We start from the raw sequence: 17,304 nt of genomic DNA on the forward strand, positions 1-17,304 counted from the left end.
AGCCTTGGAAGTGAAAACAGATTTCATTTACTACTGAACAGTACTACTCTGTGTAGACAGAGTTCATGGCCTCGCAGCATTTCTGAGAAGGTATTGTGGGATTATTGCTCTCACTTTGCAGATGGGCACAGTAACGCTGCTTGAATTCTTAAATTTAGGCTCTGGCAGTGGGGAATCTGAATTAGGATTTGAGTGTCTGAGGGCTGTCCCTTGTGTCCTGTTGTCACATTGCCTGTCCACTGAAGGAGGTGTTGAGATCAGAGGTCCCAGTTCAGACTGGTGTTGGTGTCTGAAGGCTCTGCACGAAGATCCTCCCTTGCCCTAGGGATTTGTTCCTCAAGGGTTTGATGGCAGAGCTGGATATAAGTTGCTCCTCGGATAGGCAAAAATCAACTTTCAACTTACTTTAACTACACCTTAAGGGAAAAAAGTAATCTGAAACTTTTGGCTTGCTTTTCTTTTTCGCTAGTCTGACTAATACTAAGGAGAGCCCAGAGCCATGGCCTGCCCTAGCAACTAACATCAAGACAGTGGATGGAGAGTCCCTGCTTGCTCACATCACACCACTGCCACAGGTGCAGCCTTCCTTAGCGAGCTTTGGCCATGAAAAATGCACACATTCTGTTGCAAAACAGCAGAAAGAAGGTAAAATTTGCATTTGGAGAAAAGTTGCTGTTGGAAAAAAACTATACATTCCCTGAGAGCCAAATGAAAAAAATAAAAAAAACAACAACCAGCCCTCAAACCCAAGCTCACAGAGTCTGCTGTAATTTATGATATACCATATGAATCTAACTATAGAACTTCATTTAAAAATTTTATAAGGACTGTAAATCTACAGTGAAACATTCTAGGGACAATCTGCTGGCAGAAACCCACACTCTGCGGACTGACCTGTGGGAGAACCAGTTTGTCAAGGGCTTGATCCGAGGCCCACTGAAGACAATGAAAATACTCTCATTGACGTCAGTGGCCTTTAGATCAAAAAAAACCCCAAAGCCCAACATGGAAAAAATAGTAGTAAGGAGAAACAAACTGCTCTAATCAATAGGTGCTGCTGTAGGAAGGTCTTTAACAATAGCTTAATGGGCCATGATGAGCTGCTTTGGACACTTTTATTTTGTATTGTATGTATCTTGTAATCTTTCTCCTGAAACTTTTAATGGAATTTATCTCACTGGAGAATTTGAGAGAACATCTGCTGCAAATGATGGGTAAAGACATAAGCTGTTGTGGGTAGGGTGAGCCTCAGGAGGTTCACAGTTTGGGTTTGGCTTCTGCTTCAGATTCTTATCTCAACTATACAGATCTCCTGTGGCTGCAAAAATTGGACTGGAAATCACAAGAGTATGAGGCTTCTTGTGAGATTTCCAGCACTTCTCTTATGGTTTTGACTGAAGACCAGATGTGGAAAAAATATTTAACAAAACTGGATGCAGTTTTTTCGTGTCTGGTTCTAAAAAGGGATGGAGGTTCAGGAATCTAATTTTATCCTTTCCAGTTTCACTCCTTGGTAAGATTCATTTGCAGTTTTAAAAAAATGCAATTTAAACCCAAAATGTAGCTATTGCAACCAGTCCCCAAAGAATCGTTCAAGTAGATGAAACTCTAAACATTACATTGACCATGAACAAAATTAAAACCTCTTGCCGTTGGCAAGCTGAGTGCAAAGAATAAACAGAGTGAATGGTGACCATTAGGAAACATTCACTAATACTCTTTCCCCTCAAAGATTATTTGCTTTCCATGCAAACGTATTTGCATTTTTTACCCTTTTCTGCCTGCTTCCACCAAAACAACCAAACTCTTAGGCTTTGCCTAGCATAGATATTTTTAAGAATACTAGAGCAATTGTGCTTGCCATGTGGAAATTTTACATTTTACACCTGTCTGCAAAATTTCCTATTGTTAAATAGACTTTGCAGGCTGCTTACACAAGCCTACATTACCTTGTGGGTGTAAACCCAGTTCCAGTATGCTGAGTCACTAACCAATGGCAAGTTCTTCTAATCCATATGTTCTATATGTTCTTTGTGGACAATTCACAGCTAGAAAGGAGGGTCAATTCATTAGGTTGTGTATTCTAATTGTATTGCTTATTGACGCTTGCTTTTAAACTGATGGTCTTTCATCAGAGAGGGAAGTAAAAGGGTTTTTTGAAGCCAAATGGTGAAGATGGGTTAGAGGAGCTCTCAAGTCACAGGGAGGTTTCACGACACGTGATGCACGTGATGGCCATTAGGAAACATTCACTAATACTCTTTCCCTTCAAAGATGATTTTTTTTGCATCTCTGCACGATGGACAGTGGCCTGAAATGAAGTGAGTGATGTATGTTGGGAGGAAAGCTGACTAACAAAAATCAAAAAAAATCAAACAAAAAAAAAAGTTTAAAAGTGGTCGGGATCACAGTGACCTCACTCGAATATTTTGTCAGTCGTGCCTGCCTCTGAAATTTTTGGTTTCAGTTTGGGACAGCAAGTTTGTCCCTGTGGGATGTAAAGGCTGAATGGAAACCGAGCTGGCATCTCTTTTTAAACTCCTCATTTGGCGGGTAGTCTCCCATACAAACCAGACACGACCGATGAAAAGTCATGTTATTATCCCATCCAGAAGCTCTGGAGCAGTGAACCATGGCTCCAGCGCCTGAGGAGAGTGTCTGGAACTCACTGTGTCTTGTCATTTTGCAGAATTTTTGGCAATACTGGGTTGTTTTTTTCAAAGACCTAGAGCCAAGCCCCCTGTGAACCTCCACTGTCATTTAACAAACAGCAATTAAACCAATTAATAATGGCGAGAAACAGCTCCAAAGTGTGGACACTGCTGCTGGAAAAGGATAGGGAAGAAAAAACCCAGGGTTTGGTTTTAATCCTATTAATTTGGGAGGAAGGAGGGGCTCTGGTGAGCTTTGAAAGATTTTATCGATGTCTCTTTGGGCCTGGAGAAGGAGTGGTTTGCTGAGTGAGACATGCCAGGACCCTGTCAGTGCCTCTGCAGGGACTCCCAGCCCCAGTGGGCACGGGGCTGCTTCCTCAAGAGCTGCTTTACACGTGTGCAGGGGGAGGTGAAATCACCCTGCTTCTTCCCAGAGGTCTAGGAAAAGTCCACCGGGATTGACCCTTCAGGAAAAATACTGGGTTTTGAAATGCAGTTTGGGAGAGTGTTAAAAAGGGCTGCAGAAAAGGGTAAGGAGAGGAGGGAAGAGCCCTCCCACTGCTCTCCCGAGGATCTGCTCACAGAGCTGTACCTCCAGCCCATGTGGAAACAGTTACCTCCAAATGACACATCCTGCGGGACTATTTCTAGTCGTTTCACAGAAGCCTTATTAAAAAAATAGAGACTTTATTAACCTGAGATTCAGGGACTTGAATTCATGATAAAGGCTGTAAACTCTCAGCCTATGGTTCGGTTTTACAAGGATGAGTTGATGGTTGGAAAAGGAAATCTTGCAGAGGGAGGCTTAAGGAGCTCAATTTGGTAAACTTAGCAAAAAAGCGGATCATACAGCGACCTGACTCTTTGCAGTAAATGCCTTTAGAGGAGAAAATACCACATACAAAAGGGCTTTATAGTCTAATGGGAGAAAACATAATGAGATGCAATGGCTGGAAATTTAAGACAGGCAAAATAGAGAGATTGGGAAGGGAGAGGGGGCTGGCTGTTGGGACAAACTGTTGAAGGGGGCAGGGGATTTGTCATCCTTTTGCATCTTGAAATCAGAACTGGAGGCCAGCCCAGATGATTTTGGTGAAACATATAGTAGTAGGCTCAATTAGCGAGTGAATGTGTGAAATTATTTTCTTGGGGATTTATATTGAGCATTAAACTAGATGATCTAAGTTGTCCCTTTAAGCCTTAAAAGTGGAGGAAAGATGCCAGAAAAGGAGCTAGATACCCAAACTCTAACAAATTGCAATTGCTGGGGTCTCTGGGCCCCTTTTGAAATGCTGTAAGTGAAATAAATGCTCTGTTCTGAGTGCTGGGCTGATGGAGGACACACAGAATGATGCATGCCATCGCACGCTTCTAGCACAAACCCATTTGTAGCTGGTTTTCCTTCTTGGCCCCCCAGCACACTTTTTTAAAACTAAAAATACATCCTCAGAGGCATTAGTCACTCAGCCCACATATTAATAAATTGCATAATGATGCCACCAAGCATCCAAAAACCTTTCAAACTGTTATATATTATTTCTTTCAATAATATTCTAAAAGGCCAGTGAGGCTTAATGGAGCCACATGGTATTGTATTTAATCCAGAAATCTGGAGCTAAAATCTCACATATAAATTAAGATAATATACAATATGCTTTTTCATTTAATTTGGTTCTCCCTGTTTGGTTAGGCTGCAACTCTGTAGGGCTGTGTCTTTTGCAAGAGATTTTTGTCTACCAGATCTTAGATTTGTAACGTTGCTCTTGCTTTTAACTGCTCAGGGCTGTTCTCTGTAATAACTCAGCCAGTCATGTGCCAGGCAAAGGAGAGTTTAGTGGAACCACACTTTAACTGGACAAACTTTAAAAGTTACAGGAAGTTTCCTGGGACTTTTCCTTATGGCCTCTCTCGCACGGCTCCTTTTGTGTTGCTGCTGAAAGTCTTACTGCTGTGCAATGGGGATGGCGAGTTCTGCAGAGAATTTAACACTGGTTTCCAGGTGTCTCCTTGACTCTTTCAGCTGGATATCTGGCATTTACAGACGGCAATTTCTAGGAGATCAGGAGCTATTGAGTGAAAAAACCCGAATTCAAAGGTTTCCCAGGCTGGAAAAGCATAAGGGCTTTAGATCTGGGGTTTCCGCATGAAGTTTTCTTATTGCTGTCTCTGAGCAGATCCACCTCTGCTGCACAGTGTCTGCAGAAGGTTTGCACATAGTCTGGCAGATGTCATATTCTATAAGATACTATGAAGTCAATAAATGCTGCCGCCTCCTCCTCCTCCTCCTCCTTTCTATTCATTCCAAGTTCCCCTCACGCTCTCAGAAACTCTGGCTATCACTGCACCGGGGTGAGACGAGGCTGTGGAACAGGAGCTGTGCAGGTCAAAGTCACAATTCATGCACTTTATTTTTCAAAGCTTACCACTTGTAAACCCAGTGACACAAAATACGCACACCCATTTTCTGGTTTTAGAGCTAAAGTGCTTTGAAAGATGGAGGGGAAAAATGCATGTTCTTCAGTATGTTCTGCTCTTCATTTTGACATGCTGCAGGAGAAGAAAGCCAGGTGTGGGAGAAAACCCCAACTGAGTGAGGTGATTTCTTGTGGGGCCGGTGGAGTAGATGCAACAGAGGTGCTGAAATCTGAGGCATACCTTTCGTTTGAGAGAATGTGGAGGAGAATTAAACACATTCTAGAAAGTAAGAGGCTTGTGCAGTAAGAGTGAACAGCTTTGAATCATATGAGCCCAGGTTTTGGGTGATCATGTGACTAAAACCTCTTTCAGGCTTAAATTCTTCTGTGAACAGAATTTCTGGTTTGGTTGTTGTTTTTGTGGTTGTGCTTGTTTGTTTGGAGGGGTTTGTGTGCTTTGTTTGGTGGTGTTGTGCTTTGTTTTGTTTTGTTTTCCAGTTGGCTTTGAATTTCCTTTGGCTTCATCAGTATAAGACCTGACCTTGGACAGAAGCGTAATCTGGTTTTGACAAACGTTTGGTAGGAGCCTCTTGCTCTCCCTATGTCCACAGAACTGGTCCAGTTTTGGAAGGCTGTGTGATAGATGCTTATTATATTTGCAACACTCCTTATTTTCTTTCACTCCTTTCCTGATGCCTTGCTGACCAGAATTGCAATCTACAGCTTTCTTATATCTCAATGGAGTATGGGTGAAGCTGCTTGGCTTGTTTGTCCTAACGTCTCTCTGAGTTAGGGTCTGCATCACTGCTCCTGCACCAACATAGAACTGAAATAGTTATAAGTATTTCTAGGTGCTTCATTTAATACCAGATTTGTTAGAAGGAGGCATTTCTCCCTAGAAATGTATGGGTGATACAACCATACCTGTGTTGTTCTTACAAACTCCAGTGTGGAGGGCAGCTTGGTTCTCAGGAGGATACATTGTATGGGAAGATTATCCGTGACACCATGAAACTGCATAAGCAGCAGCTCTGAAGGGAAAGACAGGAGCGAGCACGAGCTCTTGAACCCCAAGGCCTCTGCTGAGAAGGCATCAAAATGTATTAGACACCTTCCTCCCCACCTCCATCCTCTCCTGGGTGCTCCAGGACCCATAGTGACACTCCAAGTTTACTCTTGGGACGTTGGTCCAGCACTTGTAAAACGTTATTGTAGGGGGCAAGAGAAAATTTACTTATTTTGGGGCAGGAGGGCAAAGTAATTTTCTTGTAGTCCAGTAATTATCTTTTTTTCATTGGTGGTGTTGTAGACCGGCTTCTCTGAGGTGCTGGGATTTTGCCCGTATTACATTCTTCTTCCCGTCCGGTTCTAACAATAAAATCCTCATGTTTTTTGATCTCTGGCTTTCATGCTTGCTGACACACTTTGGAAAATTTAAGAAGGGTGCAAGGAATGGGTTAGTCACACTTGTTAATATTTATCCCGTTACAGAAGGAGCAGGGCTGACCTCAGAGCTTGGGCTTTGGAGAATAGTTACAAGAACGATTCCACCCCAGCTGAAATGAAATCTGCATGCAAAGCTCATTTGGTGCCTGGAAAGAGCTAGAAGGAAATAAAGGTCTTAAATTATATATTTCCGCAGTTAATGTTTTGTCCTGTTTACAGAATCTCACCAGAATACTCGGGGTTTTGTTTTGTTCATATGTTTTTCATAAGGATAAATATCCATGGAGTTTAAACATTTTCATTAGATTCAGACAAGGAGTAGGATATGGGGCTATTTTTTACTTTAATTGTTGATCTCTTTTCTTTAATGCTTATTTCTGAAGAAACTCTTCAGAAATAAAAACTCAGGTAAATCAAAGAGACAGGGAAAGTGATTTTCTTTAATTATTCTTAGACCAATTTTGAGTAGTGTAGGCTAAATTTAAAAAAAATATACAAGCAAAATATTTTGGCTGGGAAGTATGTGTAATGTATGAACAGCAGGAAAAAAAAAAAAAGCATTCCTTTCTAAATAGAAAATCTTTGAAAGTAACAGGGGGAAGCTGATGGGAAGGGCTGAAGTCCATATATTCCCACCTCCTCCGCCTTGTGCTCTCTTAAAGGTGAGCTGCAAAATGCAAAAGAGAAATGTGTTAAATTCAGATGACTCGCTCGGGTGTCAGGAAGTGCCTCGAACAACCACACGAAGTTAACTAACACATTTCCCCCTACTCCCCTGCTCTTCTCATGAAATCTGTTTGGTGTTTTTTGGGTTTTTTTGCTGCTGTGGTTTCTGCCTCCAGGCGGGAGCGCAGCCAGTTGTCCACCCGAGCAGCACCCCGAGTTCCCCTGGGGCTTGCAGGGAGCCAAGACTTTCTGGGCGGATTTTCCAGAAAGTAAGAGAATTTCAGAAAATGTATTTGTGATCCAAACAGCCTGGCTGCAGGAGAAAGGAGACAAGCTGTGAGGAATTGTGCGGTGAGCTTGCATTGCTTTGCCGTTCGTCTTTTGTCTGGTTAATCCATCTTACTATTGTTCACCTGCTCTGCTCTAGGTCTTCTTCAACAATGTGGTTCCTGGCACCCGTGCTGCTGAGTACTGTGGTCATAGTAACCCCAAATGTGAGTGAAGCTGCGTTTGCCAACAGCTGCTCTCAGTTGTAGACACAGTGAGAAGCAGCTGAATGTGCGGAAATGCTTTTCGAGCTGCAAGTGGCAGGATTTGGTTTGCAGCTGGATGTGTAAGATGTCAATAAGTCTTGTTTAAAACACTTTGAAAGTGGGTTGGGTCACCAAAAGAAAGTCTGAAAGGCAAGATGCCCCAATCCATCAGAAATGGTGCCACCGCCCGTTGAAATGTTTCCTTATCCCGTGGACCAACCATGGCTCAGAGCCGGGCCGGGGATAAGACACAAATAGTGAATGTTTCTCATTAGCTTCCACTTTCCCCTCTAGAAATGCTCCCCATGCCTTTCTCTGCCTGCTTGGTAGCAGGTGTGCTAGGGAGAAGTTTGCAATCTAAATGGAACGGAGTTATCTGATGTACCTTAAGTAGATTTTTCATTTGAAATGGCAACACAGTCCTGTGCATTACCTTGCATGAATCTAATACACACCATGCATTTATGCCTAGGGTATAAAAATATACTGTATCATTGCAATGCTGTGTGTGTATCTGCATAGAGCTAGTTCATATACTGCAGCATGCTTATCAAAGGATACTCCTTAACTGCATACTAGTGTTTATTAATTAGTGATTAAGTTGTAAGACTCTGTTACAAGTCTCTCTGCTGATTTATGTTCTCTTTAGCCATGGTGTGAGTGCCTTCTGCAGCAATTCCTGCTTTTAGTTTTCTGCCCTTTAACAATACATGAGACTTCTTATTTTTTTCTTTTATTTTTTCTTTTTTTCCCCTTTTTTTTTTTTCTTTTAAAAATAAACCCAACTACACATTTGAGACTCTTTAACTAAGGAAGCCAAAATTGTGTATGACAACAATGGCTGTCCTCTCTTTGTTAAGGCCACTTTGGTTCCCTTTTCCCTTCTAACAATTTATTATAACTGTTCACTCTTTATTATGACCAAAGAAATAAACTGTGGATTTACAAATATCTCTGTAGCTCAGTCTCTGGCAGAGAAAGTAAGTAAATTGAAATAAAAAGAGAGAGTGGTTATTAGTTTATGTTTCTCCCTTGGGAGAAAGATTAAATGAATTTAAGAAGGAGGTTCTGCTCCTACTTAATGTTGAATTGATGAAGTTGCCCAGCTTATCAGGGTTCAGTGGAGGAGTTGCAACATTGGATAAAACCATAACCAGAGAAATGTAAGAAGCAAACCCCTTGCAAGGAGGGCAGTGACTCATGCAGAAGGTCGCTACTCCTCCCATTCTTTAGCGTTTTGGTTTTTTTGTCTTTTTGGTGTAAGCAGTTCTCAGCCATGGAGGAAGAGAGGAGTTAATACAGCAGTGTGAGGACTTCAGGCCAAATGGATAATGCCAAAGTGATGCCAGAATGTGTTCCTGCACACAGCAGCAGTAGCTGAGATGGTGCAAGGAAGGGTTGAGGCATCTGTTTGAGATGCTGCGTTGTCCTGCATCCCTCCTGAAAACCTGCCTCCACGTGGAAGTCCTTATCGTCTGACATGGCCACACAGATGGTAAGATGGTATAACCACAACTGCTGCAAGTAGCCTGATTTTTCATCACCATTTACCTTTTCTGTTTTACCCACCCTGCAGGATGGTGGTTTGTGAGTGGTGCAGGGCTGGTTTCTCTGTTTTTATTTATTCCTCTATTAATACAGCACAACCGTGCCGTGGTTTCCCTTTGGTGGGAGGCACTGCATGGCAGGACTCTTGTTTACAATATATCACAGTGCAACAGGAGCCTCCAAAATGTCCATTCCTGTTTGAGCTCATTGTCTTCTCTTTGCAGCCTTCCTGTTGCATCACATGTAACCCCTCAAAATTACCAGTTATTGGAAGTTTTAAAACTTTGTAAGATGCAGTGGCTTCATTTAGGCAGCAAAGCTGTGTATTGAAATATGAATTAGTAGCGTGTGTATCGGCAAGATCGACCATCTGCTGTGCTCAGCACCCGGCTTTGAAGCTGGTTGGCTGGCAGGACAGCATGTGTTTACAGAAAACCCTAACAGTTGTAAAGGAGCCATTTAGGTTTATCGTGTCAATTCCTGTACAACTCCACGAGGAGAGATTCCTTTCGCAAACTCGCATAAAAAAGACAGATAGACTAGTTTTGACCTCTCTCAAAACATTTGACGGTTGTGCTAGTTGCAAAGGTGAAATATCTAGAACAGAAAAAAAAATTGTCATTACCCCTCTTAAGCATTAGACCACTTGAATGCAACATCCATTTATCGCTTAGTTCTTGCACTATAATTTAACTGCCTTTTATTTTCCTTCTGAGATACAAACGCAGGAGTTGTACATGAATTTGATACCATAATATGTGAGCCATTGTGAAAAAGTTGTCCAGAGTAATGGCTCCATTTCAATGTGATGTGTATGCCAAGAAACAGAGATCATTTATTTTTCTTAAAAATGAAATGAGAATGGGATTAAAAATGTTATGTTTTGCCTATATGAGCAATATTCCTCTAACCAACCATTCCGATGTGTTGCCTTCTTGTAGCTTTTCTGTAATACAAATTGTCCAAGGAAAGGTGTGTGGTAGCACATCAAAGGGGAGGAATTATTACTTAACAACGTCTTTAGTGAATGTACTGAAGGACTTGCTACTGTTTAGCAGGCATCTATTTTATACATGTCATTCACATGCATATGGATGCAGAGTAAAAAGGGAATGTTCTACGTAAAGCTGAGGCTGAGACCAAGCCCTCTGATCGCAGTGGCCCCTGCATGACTCTGCTTGGCTGTTGGACTGAGAAGATAAATTAAGAAGCAGATTTTACACATCTCCAAGATAACTCATTCCAATGTGCAAAATTAAAAAAAGCCCACTCTATTTTAATATACAGGTATTAGGACTTAATGATTAAAAAAACCCCAACAACTTATTCCTTTTGATGGAAAAACCCATGAAGCAAAAGAAAAGCTGGCAAGATGAGGAATCACAGGCTGGAGGAGAAAGTTTGCCTTTGCAGACACACCACAGCCAGCCAGCTGTGTTGTTAATACCCCACATATGGATGGTTTAGGGCTGGTAACACACAGGGGATCATGAAATGGATAAAAAGTATCACTGATACCCTAAATATGAACATACTATGTTGGAACATCACAAAGGGCCCTATGGCTTATATGAGGTAGTCAAATTTGGGTAAGGACAAGAAACTGGTAGGATGAAGAGGAAATTACCCGTATGGGTCCCATGTGTTGTGCTCATTGAAATCCTCTATCTAGGTCGCGCTTAGGTGTGAAATACTGATGAGGAATTGCTTTTTAGTATCACAGATGTTGAGACCACTTTTGCCTACAATCTTCTGTATCGATATGTACATATGTATGTGTGTGTATGCATATGTATGTACATAAGTTCAAATTTTCTTTAACTTGAACAACAGCTGCCTGTGCTTGTGAGAGCCGGGGATTTGGTGCTCAGCAGTGGAGGAGCAGAACATGGTGAACCAGGACTGTCAGACTGATTAACACAAAACCAGGAACACAAGCTCTCTCCTTGGGGTTGCATTTCATATTTATGGACATAGTGGAGTGGAGGGTGTATCCAGCCTAATTGCACAAGGTCACTGCAGAGGAGTTAAGTGCCGAGGACTCGATTTTTGAGGAGCAGTTTGTCACCTGCCATGTCTCTTGGTGACCATAGGTTGCTGTGGGCGCTTCTGGCCTCCTCTAAAAGCAGCTTGTTAATGCATCTGGGAGAGCAGAGCCCTGGAAAGTCACCTGGAAGATGTTGGTGACCCAGCTATTGGGTCCAGCTCTCTGCCTTTGGGTGTTTGCATTAAGACATTTTCAGTGCAGACCACAGCAACCCTGTTTTGGAATAAATGGCCTGGCCCTGAAAATCTGCTAGGAAAAGCCATTTTGGGGAGTAAGTAGCTGATTCAGTTTGTACAAGATGCCTGTAACTGAGCCTAAGGCTGGCCATTCTATTTTACATTTGCAAATGTTACATTCCGAAATTTCATTTTCATATTTAGTGCATGTGCCTCCAGCTTCTTGTTCTGACTTTGTTCTTGATTCAGTTTGTAGTCTGAGGTCACACATGGCTGTTTCTCCCATGGACTAGAAATGCAGTGATTTTGGGTGTCGCATTTTTACGTGACATCAGTCATCATCATTGTTATTATTGTTGTTGTTGTTATTACTACTGTCACTTCGTTTGGGAGGTATTCTTATGAACTGCTTATTTCTGTTAGGTGGTGGAATACAATTTAATGAAAAACCCATGATGTGATAATGAAACTCCTATGATAGCAGCAGTTTTCAGACTTTTTTTTGAGCATCCTTCATGAGCGCCCGCGGATGGGATCGGTGCGCGTCCCTGCCAGGAGCGGAGCGGTGCAGCCACGTCATCTCGCTGCCTATTTTCAGGCTGTGTGCTGTGCCCTCCTGGGTCAAAGCGAAAATGGGAGAGGATTTCAAGCCAAAGCGTGTGGAAGATGACTCACTGGGTTATTTTCTGCATTACAAATAAAACCCTTGCATTCTTGCCAATGTATTGATATAGTCAGGCTCTCTGTCCTACAGCAAGCCTCATGGATTCATGCATACTACGTAATGCCTCAGTCAATGTATTTACCCATTTTTTTATATTGTGGGTTTTTTTTAAATTTCTTCAGTTTTATTTTCTCCCAACAGGTATTGAAAGGCCAAAACTGCAACCCACCCAATGTGATTCCTGTAAACACAAAATACCAAAGGTTTGACAAGCAGCATCTTTTTTAACCATGATTCTTCCCATTTCAGGACTTATTGAAACTGGTCACAATGGCTCTGGAGTACTGGGCAGCCCATGACCTGTCTGAGGAGGGAAGAGCAGCTCAGCTCAGGTATGTTCCTACACCGAGAGAGGGCAAATGAGTGACAAAAACCATGCAACCAGGGCTTGGAAGGAAGATACCTTTGCTCCTTTCCCTTGTCTACTGATAATACCCCACCAAACTCAGCTGTCTGTTTTGGGAGAGAAGGGAATGCACTCAGGTCTGGAAGGGCTGAGTTGAGGCTGTTCTTATTGGGGAAAATGCAAACACAGAGCTCACAGCGGGGAAACGGGGTTGATACCTCAATGGAAAACTTCACTATCAAAGCAGCTCATCTCAGGGATTGTTTTGTTCTTAGAAAGTGGGACAAATGCAGATTTAATTGTGACCGGAACCCACAGCAATAACCTGTTTATGGGAAAACTCTAGTCCTAGTCTAGGAGAGCTGTAATCCTACCCTGCCATCTAAAATTTGTTACTTTATTAAGATTACATTCTCAGCTAAAAAAAAGAAGTGAGTTATTTGGATATGTTTATTGCCCTTTGTCAGGATGGCAATATTTTTTTCTGCTTTGAAAATAGATGTTCCTGCTCATATGGCTGTGTATTTATCCTTTCTTTTAGCTTTTTCATTACTGTTCCCTTTAATCATTTAATGAGGAGTGTTCAGGTTCCTGATGATTTAAAATTATGACTTGCAGAGACACTGGCAATATCTTTGCTTGAGTAACGTTGATCCTCTAACTTTAAGACTTTAAATTCAAACCACATGTTTTTGCCACTAACTCGGAAAACAACCCCTGGAATTGTGTGACTGTCACTAGAATATAAACCATAGCTATTCTGCAAACAAAAGCCACAGTATTTAAATTGCGGTTACGGTCAGAAAACTGACTATTTTAATCATTACTCTGGTTTACTCGGGAGATCTGCTCCCTCTGCACATTCCAAATATCTCTGCAGATTTTTATAGACTGAAAGGAGATTTTACTGCTTTCCACTCCTCTTAGCCCTGCGGAGTCCAGCCAGCGCGGGCCGAGTGAGCCAGATTTGTTCCAGGCTCACACATCAGCGGGAGTGTGAGCTGAATTCCTGTGGCAAGACCTGGCGAAGGCATGGAGTGCCCGCCAGGACGAGCGGCTGCGCTTTTGTGCCCACAGAGCTCACAGGGTGCAGGGCAGTTGGGGGAAGAAAAGAAAAAAAAAAAACTAGAACAACAATCTGTTTCCTATAAACTGAATTGTTTTGAAAAGGAAAAACAAAAATCCCTGAAAGGCATCTCAGGCTGGAAAGTGTGTTTTGGGTGCAGCTACCTGGCTGCCACCCACCTGCAGGGATAGAGGCTCTGAGCAAAGACTTTTTTTTTTTTGATGGTGTTAGATGCAGAATTGGGAAATTTAAAATAAGAGGTCTCAAAAGGATTTTCTTTTCCTGCTGGGTTTGAGGAAATAATTCAGTTCCTTTAATGTCTCCCTTAAATGGACAATTTCTTACAGCCTCCTGAGTGCTGAGCTTCAGCCTCCTTGGACTCCTGTAAACCCAACCACTGCCTCCCCCTTGCTGCTCAAACCACTTTTTTGTGTGTTTGCTACATCAAGAATCAAATCCCATTTAGAGGGTGGCTGCTTTAAGTCACTATCTGCATTTATGAAATGTAGCATACGTATTTTGTTTCTGTGAAAATCTCCTATTACGGTATTGGGAATGTTCCTCTGATATAGGTGTATTCAAAATAAATGTTGGAAGGGGAAGACCTAATTCATTTTAGATGGTTTTATTAGGCGTCTCTTAACAAATCCCAGAGTATGTAAATGAAATATAACTATACGTACATATTCATCAGTTTGTTCTTGGAATTAAATATGAGCACTGTGACATTTGGTTTTAAGGAATGACTAATTAACATGTGTGCAGGATGTTCTCATCTTCCTGCTTTGGAGTCCCAGAGTCAGGGAGAAGCAGACAAAACATATTTCCACTCTTTCTGTCATAGTTTGCAAAGCCGAAAGCCTTTTATGAAAGCCAAGAACTTTTCAGGTTTTTTTTGTACCTGTTGGGTGCTGACATGGGGGACCCATCTCAAGCGTTTAGTGTTGTTAAATGTCATCTCATCTGTGCTGGGACCAGGATCACATTAAAAAAAAAGACAGGTTTGCATCTGATCTAGCTTTTAGTAGTTGCACCAACAAACTACAGAGCACCGTGAAGAGCTGGACAACTTCTGGAGTGCAGTTGGTGATTTACCCCTCTGATGGGATGCTGTAAAACTGGGCTGAGCCCCGAGATGCTGCAAATCCCCAGCATCCCAGAGATGCTCTCCAGGAAAACCTGAGCTGGATCCCACGGGGATGTTTGGGGTTTGGCTGCCTCAGTGCCACGCTCGGGAACACTGGGCTTAACTGCACTGTGGTGAAAACCCAGAGAAAAACCTGCTTTCGTTTTCAGTGGGGCTGGTTCGAGTTGCTTTTGTGTGAGAGCAATGTGTGTGCAGGGTGTGAACTTATTGCAGCAAAAAAAATAAATAAAAACCCACCATAATTTCTTTCTGCCACCCCATCTGAGTGCCCTGGAGAAGTTGACCAGAACAAATCTCAGCAGGAACACACAAACCTCTATTATACCTTTTAAAAAGCTCCTCATTGAATGCAACCGGGCAGATGGGAAGGGCCCTTTCATTTCCTCGTTCTTTCTCCGCCTGAGTTAATTCTCTCCCTTTGGGGGAGCCAGGTTCAAAGACATGCCCAATGCATCAAAACCTTCCCAATAAAGTCCCTGTCACCTCCCGGCGGAGCAGGGCTGGGCTGGGAGCGTGCTGGGAGTGCTGGGTCCGCCCGTGACTTTCAGGAGTGTGTGTGTGCGCAGCTCCCAAAACAATACCCTAAATCGGACATCTAATTCTCTGGAAATTAAATCCGTCAGCTGGTTAGGGAAAACAGGAGCCAAAGAGATTAAACAGTGCAGCAGGGAGAACCTTTGGGGGCTGACAGGGTTGGTGTTTCTTGTGGGTTTGTTGCTTGTTTGTTTTTCTTTTTAGTAGTAGGGTAACAAAGTAGTGGTTTAGTATTTCTTCCATCCCCATTTTAATTTGAACCATGCATCCCCCCCACTTCCTCTCCCAGTCATGCTCAATCCTCACTGCCATGAGCAAAAAACTACTTGTCCCGAATGTGCTAATCACCCAACAGGTGAGCTCAGCCCTGGCAAGCCCAGACTTGTCTCAGGCTGCAGAATTAATTGTTGTGGCCATGGGGTGAGCAATGGGGGATGCTAGAGGGTACAGACCCCCTCCCCACAGCCCCAGCATCCTGCTCCGGTCCTCACAGCTCTCAGCATCTCCCTGGCACTGCATCAGCTACCGCAGCCTTTGCTTGGTCCTGGGTTACTTATCCCGCTGCAAACTCAGCTGTGGCTGGAGCCATTTGGGTGTCGCAGGGGGCAGAAGTAGGGCTGAGACTTTCCCATTGATTTTTTTGGTGCTGATTTGTTAGATATTGAGAAGGTCCAGCCATGGATGTGCTGGTGTGGCGCAGTGAGTGGCCGGATGCTGGATAAAAGCACAGTCTCTGCTCCTTAGGAAGCATTCTCTCACCACAGGGCTGCTTTTTAACTGCTACAAGTCAAAACTTAGCGGGTCTAGCAGTGCAATTTTTCTTTTTCCCCTTAAAAAAAAAAATGCAGTTTCCTATGTATTTTTACTGACAAAAGCCTGAAGCTTCCTTTATATGCTTTATTTTCTTTCTCCTCTGAAACGATCGTTAGACAAAAGCAGTTTTGCTGCTGGTTAATCAAGAGAGTGATGTGGCCCTGCATTTTAATCCTAAACCAATTAGCAGGATTTGACATCATGCCATTAGACTGCTTGAAACAAAAATCAAGGACAGTGTAATGCAGCTAGAAACGAACAATAACCATCAGTGCTGCCCTGTCAAAGGGGAAGGAAGAGATTTGGCTGCATGTGTAATTTCCAAGCAATCCCCGTTCCCTCAAACCTGAGCATTCAAATCAGGGAGCTAAATAATAATGAGAGGGGGAAATGTTGAATCTCTAATCACATTACCCTAAATTGCCGTGGTTTTAAAAGCAGAAATCACTATTCTTGCTCCTGAGCCGACACAAATTGGTTGCATCTTTAAATCCTGAGTTCTGTTTTGTGGTTTCTTTTGCGTGTGTTTTGTGCTTTGCTTTGCAGGCAGGTTGCACACACGTCAGGAGCGGCAGCATCTTCGATGCAGATGTACAGCGACAGATCCTGGTGTGAACATGCCAGCATCCCTAAGAAACAACTTCCCAGGCATGTAAATGTTTGCTTTGTCCCAAAGATAATTAATGAACGAAGCACCTTTTAGCAACTGTACTTTTTGCTGGCAGAAATCCATCTTTTGGCTGATCCCGCAGTGGCGATGCAGCCCGAGCCGGTGGCCGGAGCAGGAGCGAGGCTGGCAGGCATTAGCCCCGCCACGGCTGCTGCCTGCAGGCAAAAATAAGGCTGGGGAAGATGTGTGTGGAGAACAAAAAGGCAGGCAGGCCCCGGGGTGCGGTATTACAGGGATGAATGCCTAAAGCACATCGGGGACTCCGCGCCTTGCTGCGCTCTTGATGCTGGCAGCCGAGAGCAGGAGCAGGAGTGAAACCCAGCGTCTCGTAATGCAGCATATGGATAGAGCGCAAATGGATGGGGTTTTATGTCCTGTGCAATATTTTCGTTGATACTTATTTTGATTTAATTTGGCTAATGTGCAGGAAAGATGAAAACGCGCCGTGCTTCTCAACATCTGATGGGGAGACGAATGTTTTTTAAAATTAGTATTCCCACATAGGCGGCGATCTTTAAGG

General features: G+C 43.0%; 1 long non-coding RNA gene across 4 annotated transcripts in view; it reads left to right on the forward strand.

Annotated features, from left to right (window-relative positions):
• The window catches only part of LOC139828211 (uncharacterized), a 54,316-nt gene extending 37,559 nt beyond the window's left edge, over nt 1-16,757 (forward strand). For all 4 annotated transcript variants that reach the window (XR_011739582.1, XR_011739581.1, XR_011739583.1 and 1 more), the window contains 2 exons: nt 12,458-12,540; nt 16,661-16,757. This is a non-coding gene — a long non-coding RNA (uncharacterized lncRNA). The remainder of the gene's footprint in view (nt 1-12,457; nt 12,541-16,660) is intronic.
• The last annotated feature ends 547 nt before the right edge of the window (nt 16,758-17,304 follow it).

The sequence above is a fragment of the Patagioenas fasciata genome, chromosome 6, assembly GCF_037038585.1.
Source record: "Patagioenas fasciata isolate bPatFas1 chromosome 6, bPatFas1.hap1, whole genome shotgun sequence".
Classification (NCBI taxonomy): domain Eukaryota; kingdom Metazoa; phylum Chordata; class Aves; order Columbiformes; family Columbidae; genus Patagioenas; species Patagioenas fasciata.